The sequence below is a fragment of the Dipodomys merriami genome, unplaced genomic scaffold, assembly GCF_024711535.1.
Source record: "Dipodomys merriami isolate MVZ:Mamm:240054 unplaced genomic scaffold, mDipMer1.0.p SCAF_1, whole genome shotgun sequence".
Taxonomy (NCBI): Eukaryota; Metazoa; Chordata; class Mammalia; order Rodentia; family Heteromyidae; genus Dipodomys; species Dipodomys merriami.
In genome coordinates, this window is record NW_027202270.1 from 59,439,897 (window position 1) to 59,453,135 (window position 13,239).

At 36.7% G+C, this 13,239-nt stretch overlaps 1 protein-coding gene across 1 annotated transcript in view; it reads right to left on the minus strand.

Moving 5' to 3' along the window:
• Galnt13 (polypeptide N-acetylgalactosaminyltransferase 13) overlaps positions 1-13,239 on the minus strand; it is a 544,599-nt gene that overhangs the window by 493,756 nt on the left and 37,604 nt on the right. Inside the window, exon 2 of the mRNA XM_070023111.1 lies at positions 12,511-12,582. The gene's annotated coding sequence lies outside the window, so the exon portion shown is untranslated. The remainder of the gene's footprint in view (positions 1-12,510; positions 12,583-13,239) is intronic.

Sequence of the window (13,239 nt, forward strand, 5' to 3'; positions counted from 1 at the left end):
TTCACTGTGGAGCAGATTTATCAGCTAAGGAAACAGGTTCAGGGGAGTACACTCATGTCCAAACAATTTGAACTGACTCTTGTTGGAACATATCTACTTGTTAGTTTGACATTACATAAATTACTATTGTCATAAACCTAAATTTTGAGTACTTTAGAAAGCAACATATAAAAATGATAAATTGAATAATAGAAATTAAAACTGTCAATCTCATCTAGAAAATAAAGCTCTACCCAGGAAAAAGAAACAAGGTTAATTTTCTTTGTAGCAGATAGTATGAGATAGAAAGAGATTCTGCCCATCTTTCTCTACAAAATTTATGTTGATACAAGATGACAAAAACAAAAATACTATTTATTAATCATTCAATCTACACCAGAACTTTTCAAGATAATTTTATCATTTTTTATTGTGAAAATACCATACAGAGGGGTTACAATTACATGGGGAAAATAATGAGTACATTTCTTATCAAGAATTGTTGCCTCCTCCTTTGTTTCCCCTTCCCATCTTCCCCCAACCTCCCCGTATCTCCCCACCCCCCCGCCAAAGTTTTAAAGTTCGTTTTTCGACATAACGTCTTGTACATCTCATTGTTGCAATGGGTCCACCTGTATCCCTAGTTAAATGATTTGTTTTTTCCCTTCCCCTCCACAAATTATACCAACATCAACTACAGTGAAAGCATGGGTTATACCGTGAGGGAGGGACATACAAAGCAACAAAAAAATCATTTATAAATATGTTAGAAACAATTCCATGAAAGCAAAAACATTTGAATACTTATCTTGGGGTTAATTTCACCTAGCATCAAGTTATCTGACCTTTTCTGTTTGTCTCAGACATATACTAGTTATTACAAATAAGGGAAACCATGGGACCTAAGTTTCTTTGAGCCCAGCTTACTAGTCTCATATTTTTTTAAAAGCTAAAATTAAAATCAAATATGAATTTTTTCACAGAGACATAGTAACTTAGTAAATAAAGATGAAAAACCATCACTGTATGCTACTAGGACCTATGCAGAACACCCTGCCTCAGAGATGAAATTAAAGGAATATAATTTTCATACTCTCACTGTGACTGAGACTGCTGAGCTTATTGAATACTTATCTGCTCCTTCACCTCTATGAAGTGTACAATGGAGCAGTTGCATACACAGCTAAAATACTAAATGCAATGACTTTCTTTGAAACTAAAAGTAACAATAGTTAGGCGGAAATTTCGGATGAAATATACCCAGAATCTCATTGAGTGAGGATTAAATCTTGTGTTGGCATGACCCTTTGGCAATGCTTTTACTTAGTTTTGTCACGCTTGTCATATAGAACACAAATATGATGGCTGGGCTCTAGTACTTGCAATATTGGAAAACTCTATAGAGTCATATGACAGATGTTGTGTAAGATAACTACCTGCTCAAGAAGACTAGACTCCTATTGGCCTGGGAACAGTAATTATAGAGCCACAATAACAACAATGAGACTTCCTTTATACATAGATCTGGCAAACAGATGAATTAAATTTCAAAGAATAAAAGGCACTCTGAGGAGAGACAGGACATATAAACAGTCACAAGCAGGAAAATGAGAGAAAGAGGTAGTCACATTGAAAGTGCCAGAGGGGCAGGTAACTATAGTATACAGAATCCTACACTGACACAAAGCAGAAATCTGCTAGAAGTGGAGGAAGATCAGGATACTCTTTCCCAACAAATAAGTCCATGGATATGAGAAATTTGGACAACATGGGAGGAATTGGCAGGAATACTGACAAGTGAAATGGTTGGAGAACTGACATTAGCAAAGTTCTTTGCATGCCCCATCGCACACATATTGAAAAAAAAGGGAAAGGCCTCAAACAGTATAAGTCATATAAAAATGAAATTCCTTTCAATAGAAGCATTAGATAAAAATTTAAAAACTAGAGTAGGTGCATTGTGCTGGCTACTTCAGTGATAGAGGCAGGATGATAGTTCTCCTATCCACAGATCCCATATAACTAGAATAACAGCAACACCCCACCATGGCTGATTTGAAAAATGAGTCTTGCCCATTTTTATTCCAGGTAAGAGTCACCTGTGATCCTCCTATTGGTCCCTTCCATAAATATGTGATTACAGACATGAAGCATGTTCCCAGACAAGTAAACCTTAATTGAAAACTAGTGAAAGTATCCCTTGATTTAATATAAAATCAATATATACTTTTTAAAATTTTCATTCATCATTGCTTTGGACATTGTGGACAAGTCTGTTAGACATATAAAAATAAATTTAGAAAGTTAAATGCTCATATTTTTACTCATATGCAATACGCTCTTTCTATAGAAAATCTACAATAATCTACTGAAAAATTATAATTTATAAGGAATTGACCTGATATAATCAAGATCCACATGAAAATGAGAGATTTTTCAAGTAATAGAAATATTTTTAAGAAGATATGATATATGCTAATATTAACCTGCATAAATGTGTACCACATTTACACATTGTAAGAAAAACTAAAAGTCTGAAATGAAGTACACACTATGAACATAGATTGAAAATTATGGAAGTTTTTAAAATTATATTTAACAAGTGGTTGAATGCAATTCCACCTAAAAGACTCTCACAATTAACATACAGAATAAGAAAGTGAATATGGTGAAAATAGAATTATGTGTATAGAAAGAAATTAATAAAGTTAAATAAATACAATAGGAAGGTCCAAAAGACACAGGCATACATAAAATGGTAAATGTCACAGATGTGACACTGGCTTCCGCCTGTAATCTCAGCTCCTTGAGAGACAGATATTAGGAAAATCACTGTTCCAGCGCAGCCCAGAAAAAAGCATTTAGTAGATCCCATCTCAATCAATGAGCTAAATATCATGTGGTAAGCTTATAAAGCCACTATGCTGGAGGCTTAGGTAGGAGGGTAATGGTCTCCTGTTTGCACCAACAAAAACATTTTTAAAAGCATAAAAAGGGCTGCATGGCTCAAGTGAAAAGAAAGTGTATAGCATATGCTGTGTCTTGATTTCAAACCACAGTACCAGAAAGAAAGAGGAAGGAAGGAAGGAAGGAAAGAAGGAAGGAAGGAACGAAGGAAGGAAGGAAAGAAGGAAGGAAGGAAGGAAGGAAGGAAGGAAGGAAGGAAGGAAGGAAGGAAGGAAGGAAGGAAGGAGGGAGGGAGAGGGGGAGGGAGGGAAGGAGGGAGGGAAAGAGGGAGGGAGAGGGGGATGGAAGGAATGTGGGAGGGAAGAAAGGTAGGGAGGGAAGAAAGGGACAAAGGGAGGGAGGGAGGGTGGGAAGAGAGATAGAGGGAAGTAAAGGAAAGAAAAGAAAGCAAGCAGGAAGGAAGGGAGTGAGGAAAGAAGCAGGGAAGAAAAGGGAGAAAAGAACACCAAGAAGAATGGAAGAAAAGAAGTAAAAAAAGAAAGGGAGGAGAGAGAGAAAGAAAAAAGGAAGGAACGAAAGAAGGAGGGAGGGAGGGAGAGGGGGAGGGGAACGAAGAAATGGAGGGAGGGAAGAAAGGGAGGGAGGGAGGGTGGGAAGAGAGATGGAGGGAGAAAGGGAGAAAAAGAAGAAGGGAGGGAGAGAGGGTGGGAAGAGAGATGGAGGGAAGTAAAGGAAAGAAAAAAGCAAGCAGGAAGGAAGGGAGTGAAGAAAGAAGCAGGAAGAAAAGGGAGAAAAGAACAGCAAGAAGAATGGAAGAAATGAAGTAAAACAAAAGAAAGGGAGGAGAGAGAAAAGAGAGAAAGAAAAATGGAAGCAAGGAAGGAAGGAAAGAAAGAAGGAAGGAAGGAAGGAAGGAAGGAAGGAAGGAAGGAAGGAAGGAGGGAGGGAGGGAGGGAGGGAAAGGGGGAGGGGAAGGATGGGGGAGGGAAGAAAGGGAGGGAGGGAAGAAAGGGAAAAAGGGAGGGAGGGTGGGAAGAGAGATGCAGAGAAGTAAAGAAAAAAAAAGAAAGCAAGCAGGAAGGAAGGGAATGAGGAAAGAAGTAGGGAAGGAAAGGGAGAAAAGAACAGCAAGAAGAATGGAAGAAAAGAAGTAAAAAAGAAAGGAAGGAGAGAGAGAAAAGAGAAAGAAAGAAAAAAGGAAGGAAGGAAGGAAGGAAAGAAGGAAGGAAGGAAGGAAAACTCGAAGGGCAATGGGTAAAGGCAAATTTTTCAATGAGTTCCTACCCATTTGTTAGGAAACTAGAATGTAAATTCTACCTTTACATGATTCACAAAAACATACAAAAATTGAAGCAAAAATATACTGTTAAAAGAATGATTAAATTAAAATTGGAATGATTATCACAAAGGTCTCATTAAGACTTTGAAAAGCAGGGAATTAGGATGCAGTACTAGTACAAGTACAGTACTACTCCAGTCCTGGGCTTGATTCCTAGCACCACTGAAACACAGAGAAAAAGGAACATTTATTACAGAAAAAATAAACTAGCTGAAAGTTATTAAAATATACAAATACATCTGTAGCATATTACAAATATATTTGCAGCATATTACAAATATAGGTAACTACTCTAACATAGCCAAGACACGGAATCAGCCCAGATGCTCCTGAGTGTACGAATGGATCAAGAAAGTGATATATATATATATATATATATATATATATATATATATACATATAAATATATATGTATATACATATACATATGTATATATATGTATATCTCAAAAATTTACACTGACACAGGACTCTAAACATTCACACAGTGAGACCAAAGGAACATATTCTTAGGAGAGGATTACAAAGGCTCAATAGCTATGTGTATATGATCATATAAAATGAAGCTTATGTAAATGAACTTCAAGAAATGGAAATAGGGATACAAGTAGACCCATTGCAACAATGAGATGTACAAGTCGTTATGTTGAAAACGAACTTTACAACTTTGGTGTGTGTGTGGGGTCCAGTGGGGAGGATTGGGTGGAGGGGTGGGGGGAGGATGAGAAGGGATGGGAAGGGGAAACAAAGGAGGAGGCTACAATGCTTGATAAGAAATGTACTCATTATCTTGCCCATGTAATTGTAACTCCTCTGTACAGTATTTTCACAATAAAAAAAAAAAAAAGAAAATGAAGTGTAAGTAAAAAAAAAGAAAGAAAGAAAGAAAAAGGAAATGGAAACAAGAGGTTTTGCTTACTTTGCTGTTTGTTTTTGGTTTTTTTTTTCTCCTTTGCTGCTGTTTTTTGTTTCTTTTTTTCTATGTTGGAAATGAACTTTACAACTTGGGGAGGGGAGGAATGGGAAGGGAGGGGAGGGAAAGGATGGTAGGAGAAAAACAAAGGAGGGGCTAATAATGCTCGACAAAAAATGTACTCATTACTTACTCATGTAACTGTAACCCTCTGTACAGCATCTTTACAATAAAAAAATTAAAAAAAAAGAAGTTTATGTTTGGAAGAAGGAAATAGAGAACACAGAAATGGTGGGACAAAGGATGAACAAATGCAGCCATGATACTCACTAGACCCAATGTTGAAAAGGAACTATAAAACTTGTGGGGAGAGGGCTCAGGCAAAACTAGGAGAAAATGAGGGAAAAGGCAATACACTTCAAACAGAAATGTACTCATTACCTGACTTATGAAACTGTGACTCCCCTGTATATCACCTTTACTATAAAAGTAAATAAATAAATATTTTATTTAAAAATAGAAAAATACATATGATAATTAACCCCAGGACATGACCATTTTACTAAACAGTAAAGTAAATTATCACCCAAATGGCTAAAATTAAAAGAGACTGATTGTTCTAAGCTTTGAATTATAAACAATGGAAAAACTCAGACACTGAGAGGTCTGTAATTAGTATAACCACCACTTTCAAAAACAATCTGGAATAATTTAGTAAAATTGAAGGTTTGTGTGCAAGAGGACACAGAAGTTTGATCACTATGAAGTCAATAGAACAAGAATGCTGATTATATCACTCCTAGCGACTCATATCTACAAAAGAGCCCAAATATCTTCGAATATTCCATTATTCCCATCAATGAATACTGGACCATTTTTATACAATGGCATATCACATAATGAAAATTAATGAAACACTCCAAGTGGTAAATACTGCAGATATGCATTTAGAAAAGGAATGCACATACAAAGGATTCCATGTAACATGACTAATCAATATATAAATTTTTAAATCATGCTACATAACATTCTGTATTTAGAAACATGGGATAATATGACAGAACTATTATGAAGCAAGGAAGTTGTTTCCATTAGAGTCAAGTTTAGAAAGATGGTAAAGTTGGGGAGGAATTTCTAGCAGGCAAATCATGTTCGACTTCTTTAGATGTGCAATGGATATATGAGTATCTTTGCTTATAAAAATCATTGTTCTTACTGGGGGCCAGTCGCTCATGACAGTAACCTTGCTACTCAGAAGGTTGAGATCAGAGGATTGCAATTAGAAGTGAGCCTAGGCAAGTTCTTATCTCCAATAAACTACCAAAAAAGGCAGAAATGGAGTTATGGCTTAAGTGGTAGAATGGTAGCTTTGAGCAAGAGAAGTTCAAAGACAGTGCCCAGGCCTTGAGTTCAAGCACCAGGAACAACAAAAATAACAACAACAACAACTCACACACACAATATTGTTCTGTGTCCTTAATACATAAAAATTCACAACAACGAAAAATGTAAATAATGGGCTGGAGATGTGGCTCAAGTGGAAAAGCCACCTTCCTGGCAAGTAAAAAAAGATCTGAACTGAAACCCCAATACTGAAAAAAAAGTTTAAATCACAAGCATAGTAATTAAACTTGATTTTTTAAAAATGCACAAAAATGGAGGGACAAAGGGTGAGCAAATGCAGCAGTGGTACTCACTGTACACTATTTTGAAAATGAACTATGTAACGGGAGTGGGGATGGGATTGGGAGAAAGCTAAGAATGGGTGACATTATCTAAGAAGAAATGTAGTCTTAACCTGACTTATATAACTATGACCCCTCTGGACAGCGCCTTTAGAATAAATTTAAAAATAAAATAAAACTTGTTAACATGAACATAAGTTAAAATTTTATGACTGCAACTTAATATTTGTTGTGAACTTTCTGTGTGTCACTATTTTAAGTGCTTTATCTCAACCTTCACAATATTCAGAAAACTTGGAACTATTGCTATCTCATTTTTTTCTTTTTGTCAGTTATGGGGCTTGAACTCTGGGCCTGTGCTCTGTCCTTCAGCTCTTCAGCTCAAGGCTAGTGTTCTACCACTTGAGCCACAGTGCCACTTCCTTCTACCTCATTTTTAAGGTGAAGAGCTTGTGGCACAGAGAGCTGAAATAACCTACACAAAGTTGTACCTCCAACAAAGCTTTAAGTATGGCATCTAAAAAATGCAGCAGAATAGTCTGTAGCCCTTGCCCCTAGCAGCAGCTCAGGCAGTTTTTCCAGAACAGGAAGAGAGATCGTCCCTTTGAAGGATGTTATTTTCTTCCCTTGTCAAAATTATTGTTCAGTATGATAGGTAAACTAAGTCTGAAATATTGGTCTTTCATGAACCCACGATATTAAATCTTTTATTCAGCACTCTGTTCTTGTTTCCTTTTAGGACGTGCTAAGGAGAGAAGACAAATCACATTAAGATGACATATTTACTATTCTAATTTATAATTGAGTAATACCATAAATTACACTGTTCCTGCGACCCAGCACACAAGTGAATGTAAACCAGAGATTAATCACAAACCATAAGGGATATCTCTCCTTACAGGTCAGATTTTTCTTTCCACCCAAAGACCTACTTAAAGAACAGGTAAACTGAAAATATCTGACTATAGGCAACATTGGTTTCCAGTTCAATTTGGAAACATCAACTATTTCTTAGAGGAATGGCAGTGCAATGGCCAACTGCAGACTCATAAGTTAACTATGTAGACTCAAATGCTGGTTCTTTTGTTGTTTGTAGAGGAGACCTGGGACAATTTGCTTTCCTAATGTCTATTTCAGTCTCCTCTGATACAGAATGGATAATGAAGCTCATTAACATTTTTTATTCCCTCTTTTTTTTAATTGTGAAAAAAACCTGTTACCTGGTAAACCATGAGTACTTTCTGAATCTCCTTTCAACTCTCAACTCCCAAACCATCCCTCCTTCTCTATTCCCACTGTTAAGACCTCAGGTCTGGTCATCAGCCCTTAATAAATCTAATTCTCTCTAAAGATATCAACAAGAACATTTTTAAGAAAATGTTTTGTTCACAGGATTAATTCTCACAAGATATATTCACGTTATTCTCTCCTCTCTCCTTCTCTCTCTCTCTCTCTCTCTCTCTCTCTCTCTCTCTCTCTCTCTCTCTCTCTCTCTCTCTCTCTCTCTCTCTCTCTCTCTCTCTCTCTCTCTCTTTATCTCTGTCTCATTGCCTACAATGAAGTTAAAGTTTCTTGGATGTTTATCAGTATATTTTTACAATATTGATCCATTCTAATTTCCCACTATTGTTTTGAGTATTACTGGAGAAATCTGTTTCGAAATTAATTGATTTGCCATGTGGACTAAAGTTCATTTCTAAACTGCTAACTCATTTCTTTGACTATTCTCTTAGTGTTTTCCACCTGTGTATAATGAGAAGTACAAAATGTCATGTCAAAACCAGCTTTACAATCTCGGTGTGTGGGGGGGAGGGGGGTATGATTGGGTGGGGGGGAGGGGGGAGGCTGGGAAGGGAGGTGAAGGGTAAACAAAAGAGGAGGCTGCAATGCTTGGTAAGAAATGTATTCATTATCCTGCCCATGTAATTGTAACCCCTCTGTACAGTATGTTCTCAAATAAAATAATATAAAATTAAAAAAAAATAAAATAAAACTGTTTATTTTGTACTTAGTTCTCAAATTATTTCAAATGGACTTTCAAATTTCGTTAGTTTACTCCATTCTCAAAATATGTTACCATAACCTCTGATTCATGACTCTACAAGCCTATAGAACTTCTTCAAATTGATAACAGAACTTCCTTGAAAGTACTTTTTCTCTCTTCCCTCCACTTGCTCTCACATATACTAGCACAATGCCTTTCACTTTTAGGAGTATGTGATAATTATTAACAGAATTAAGTTAAATTTAACTATTAAACAAATGTACTAGCTTTATCCACCAGACACTGAACTTATTAAATAAGAGTGAAAGACTCTTTAGGTCTTTCCCTTCAAAATCCAAAATTGGTATGTGAGCATAAAAAGAATAAAGAAAGAAATGACTCATTCGTTTAAAAAATACTATTGAAGTGAAGTGCCAAGTAGTTGGAACCAGAGGACAGCCAAAGTGGAAGAAGAGTCAGAAAGAGCATCAAGGAGGCATCAAGAGCACCTTCAGCACAAGCTAGGTGAATTCATAATCCAATTCAAGCTGAACTCCTCCACTCAGACTTCTCTGTACTGCATGAAGTGAATGAGGGAATGAAAGCAAAAGATAGTTATTAAAAATTTTGAAAAATAAACGGAAGCATAAGACTAAAGGAAAGCTGGAAAGATTTATAGATAATAAGAGATAACATTGGCAACTGCAAGATGGAAAGGATGACACTGAAAAAAAGACTAGCTTGCCGGGCGCTGGTAGCTCACGCCTGTAATCCTAGCTACTCAGGAGGCTGAGATCTGAGGATCGCCGTTCAAAGCCAGCCCGGGCAGGAGAGACCGTGAGACTCCTATCTCCAATAAACCACCAGAAAACCGGAAGTGGCGCTGTAGCTCAAGTGGTAGAGCGCTCGCCTTGAGCTGAAGAGCTGAGGGACAGCGCTCAGGCCCAGAGTTCAAGCCCCACGACCGACAAAAAAAAAAAAAAAAAGACTAGCTTATGTTCCCATCAGGGATTCACAGTAGGCATGAACAACAGGGTCGGCAGGACTATACACTCTCTGGGGGACTGTTACCAGATGTTTCCTGGCATGTGGACAAAGGGAGGGCATCCTATGAGAACCACTTTAGTACTCGTGCACAGTGGCCAATAAGGAGACCAATAAGGAACCAAAGTCAACATCAGAGCCTTTATTAAACCAATCATGTCCCAGGGTAGGAAGAGAATTGGTAAAGCATGAAAGCCACCCATTTGAGGGACTTCACTGCACTCCTGGGCCTGGGACCATTCTTTATGTAGCATTTGCTTTCAATAAGCTTACTGCTTACTATACTTCACTAATCCTTCTCTTTACTCGGTGGAGAAACAGACCAGGACCCCTACAGAGCAAAATACTACAGTCTCAGCCCTGAAGGAAGACCATTTTTATGCTAAGTTTTCTGTATTCAAATAGCATTTTTTGTCAGTCATGGGGCCTGAACTCTGGGCCTGGGCACTGCCCCTCAGCTCTTCAGCTCAAGGCTAGTGCTCTACCACTTGAGCCACAGCACCAGCTAAGGCTTTTTCTGCTTATGTGACGTTGAAGAATCGAATCCTCATGCATGCAAGGCAAGCACTCTACCACTATGCTACCTTCCCAGCACCCCCAAATAGCATATTTTTCAAAGCAATAAATTTTAGATTGCTGAATGGCCCCATTGATAATATTAAAAAATTCTTAACTCTTATTTGAAGTCAAATCATTAAAGACATACTGCTAAAGATTTAAGTATGGTGTGAGGTTTGGAAATAGGGTGATCATGAAAATGGAAAGGCTAGAGCAGCCACAGAATCTCAGACCTTCACGCTTACATTTACCACATGCATGCACTCATACACACACAAATTAGAATTAAATAGCCACCAGTTTCATTCCTATGAATTATATGAAAAGGAAAACCCCTGCTTTATGTTATTGTGGCTCAAGCCATCTGGGATGTTGAAAGGAAAGTGCAGATAAAAGAGTCACACATCCTCAATTTCTATGAATGCTTTATAAGAACATTGGATGATTGGTCCATTAAATTATTTGGTCACCACCATTTGTTTTGCTTTTGAAATTTTCCTTCAATAAGCACTTTGTAGTTGCCTCCTCTTCTCTCCAAAAGGCTCACAAACACATATTTTCAGCCTAGGTTTGCACACAACAAATAAGATATATATACATTCTGATTTTATCGTCTGTATATATCCATACTGATTGATTAAATGGTTTGCACTTCCCCAAAACCTCAAAGAAGAAAAGGCATTTTCTGAAAACATTTGGATGTACTTACCAAGCAGGCTGAAGTTCAGGTGTTTTTGAGCATGTCAATCAGTAATACTTGTAGGGTACCTTTATTTTGTACTTTGTATGGCATGATTATGAAATTGTGATGCCTGGTTAACAAACATACTTGAAGTTTCCAAATAAATCAATTTCAAATGAACAACTAGTCACATTTATTGGGTATTAATGTCAACATTAAACATCCATTAACTCTCCACAAATGAGACAGTTCTTAATCTTATATTCACTTTATGGAGACATTAAATGATTTGCTCAAAGTCGCATTGCTAGTGAGTGATAAAGCAGGACTTAATACCAGATGTTCCAAATACAGAGCCTAAATTCCTAAATTGCTGTATATGACACCTTAATATTGAAGGAGTTACTCTGGGAGACAGTATACAAACTAGCCAGGACAATCCCTCCACCAGAAGATATAGAATATGTGAAATACAGTAGTGTGTTTGCTTATGTCTATAATCCCAGCTATACAGCAGGCAGCGAATGGAGGGTGTTTTTTCCATGCTAGCCTTGGCAAAAATCTTGTGAGATTGCTAAACCAATGGCTTTGTGAAATGTGCATGCCTGTCATGCTGGCTACCCTGGAAACATAAGCAGAGGATCTATATCTAGACCTGCCCCAGCAAAACGTGAGCCCTTCTTCCAAAAATAATACAAACAAGAAGAGTAGAAGGCATGACTCAAGTGTTAGAGTACCTTCCTAACAAGGATAAGGCCTTGAGTTCAAAACCCCAGTACTGCACACACACACACACACACACACACACACACACACACACACACACACACACACACACACACACACACACACTAAGTTCAGTATATTGTGATTATTTTATTTGGATTTTGGTTCTACTTAAGAATTATCTCGTAAAAAGTCTTACTCAAAGCCAAGATTTACCACTTCAGGGAGACATTAGAAAGCTATTAATTTTTTTGAGGTTTTGTTCTTCTCATTTAAAATTTGAAATAACAATAAAGGTATTAAAATATTTCGAGTACACTTATAGGCAATACTTATATAGATTTCCTAAAGTATAAATCTTAATACACTAATTCAATACTCCATTTTAAACAGGATAATATCTTTTACTTAACTGATGATGAAAGGGGTAAAAGTCACTTAAATTAAGTGAGAAGTGTTTTATGAGGGTAACATAGAGCAAAAGTAAAATAGGTAATTAGAAATATTGAAACTATACTACTTAATTCAAACTTTCAGGTAGCTTATCAATAATGATATCTTTTGTATAGATTTCCCCTCTATATTCATAAATATCAAAAACTGTAAGTAAGAATACAGTCTTTTATGACTGAATGGAAGCTACATGCAGTATGACTTCAATTGAATGTGAAAATTAAATTATACATGACTTACTGTATGTGGTGCTTGGTGATGTCAAAATGATTTGGAAACACTCATTCTTGAGAAACTCCTACAAAAATGCATCTGTGTAGAAAGAGAAAAGGCCAGAGTCACAAGAACTAATCCAGAACCAGACACACTTAAGAGACTATGCATGTAAACACACTTCAACAAATGCAAATTGTGTATCTAGCAAAGTCCAGTACACTAATAAATTGAAGTAGTACAAAATGCATGAAAATAGTCTAAATGCCAGGGCAGAGAACATTCATATGTAAGAAATAGGAAAAGTATACACACTGAGTCCAGAATTATTTGAAAATACACAGAACACTAAGAATATTATAACAATGCAACAGGAACCAAAAGATAGGAGATTAATATAAGTAAACTCAGTTGGAGGTTTGAAGTAATTATCCAAATAATACAGGTTTTAAAATGCACTTTTGCCTGATATATGAACATCACTTGGTTAGAAGAGAATTTTGCTTGATTTATCGAGAGAATTGCATCAATTCACTTTGTAATTGCATTTCAGTTCTAATTGAAAACGATGCACTGAGAAAAATGCAGGCATGCTGCTTGCACACCTCACAAAAAATACACAAACAGATCTATTCTCTGTTTTTCACCAGGCAGGTGAGATTACAAGGAGAAAGTGATTTAATCATGCTTTATTATTTAAATTGCTTGTTTCTGACGATGAATATTAGAAGAGCACATTAACTTTGAAGTTCAAAA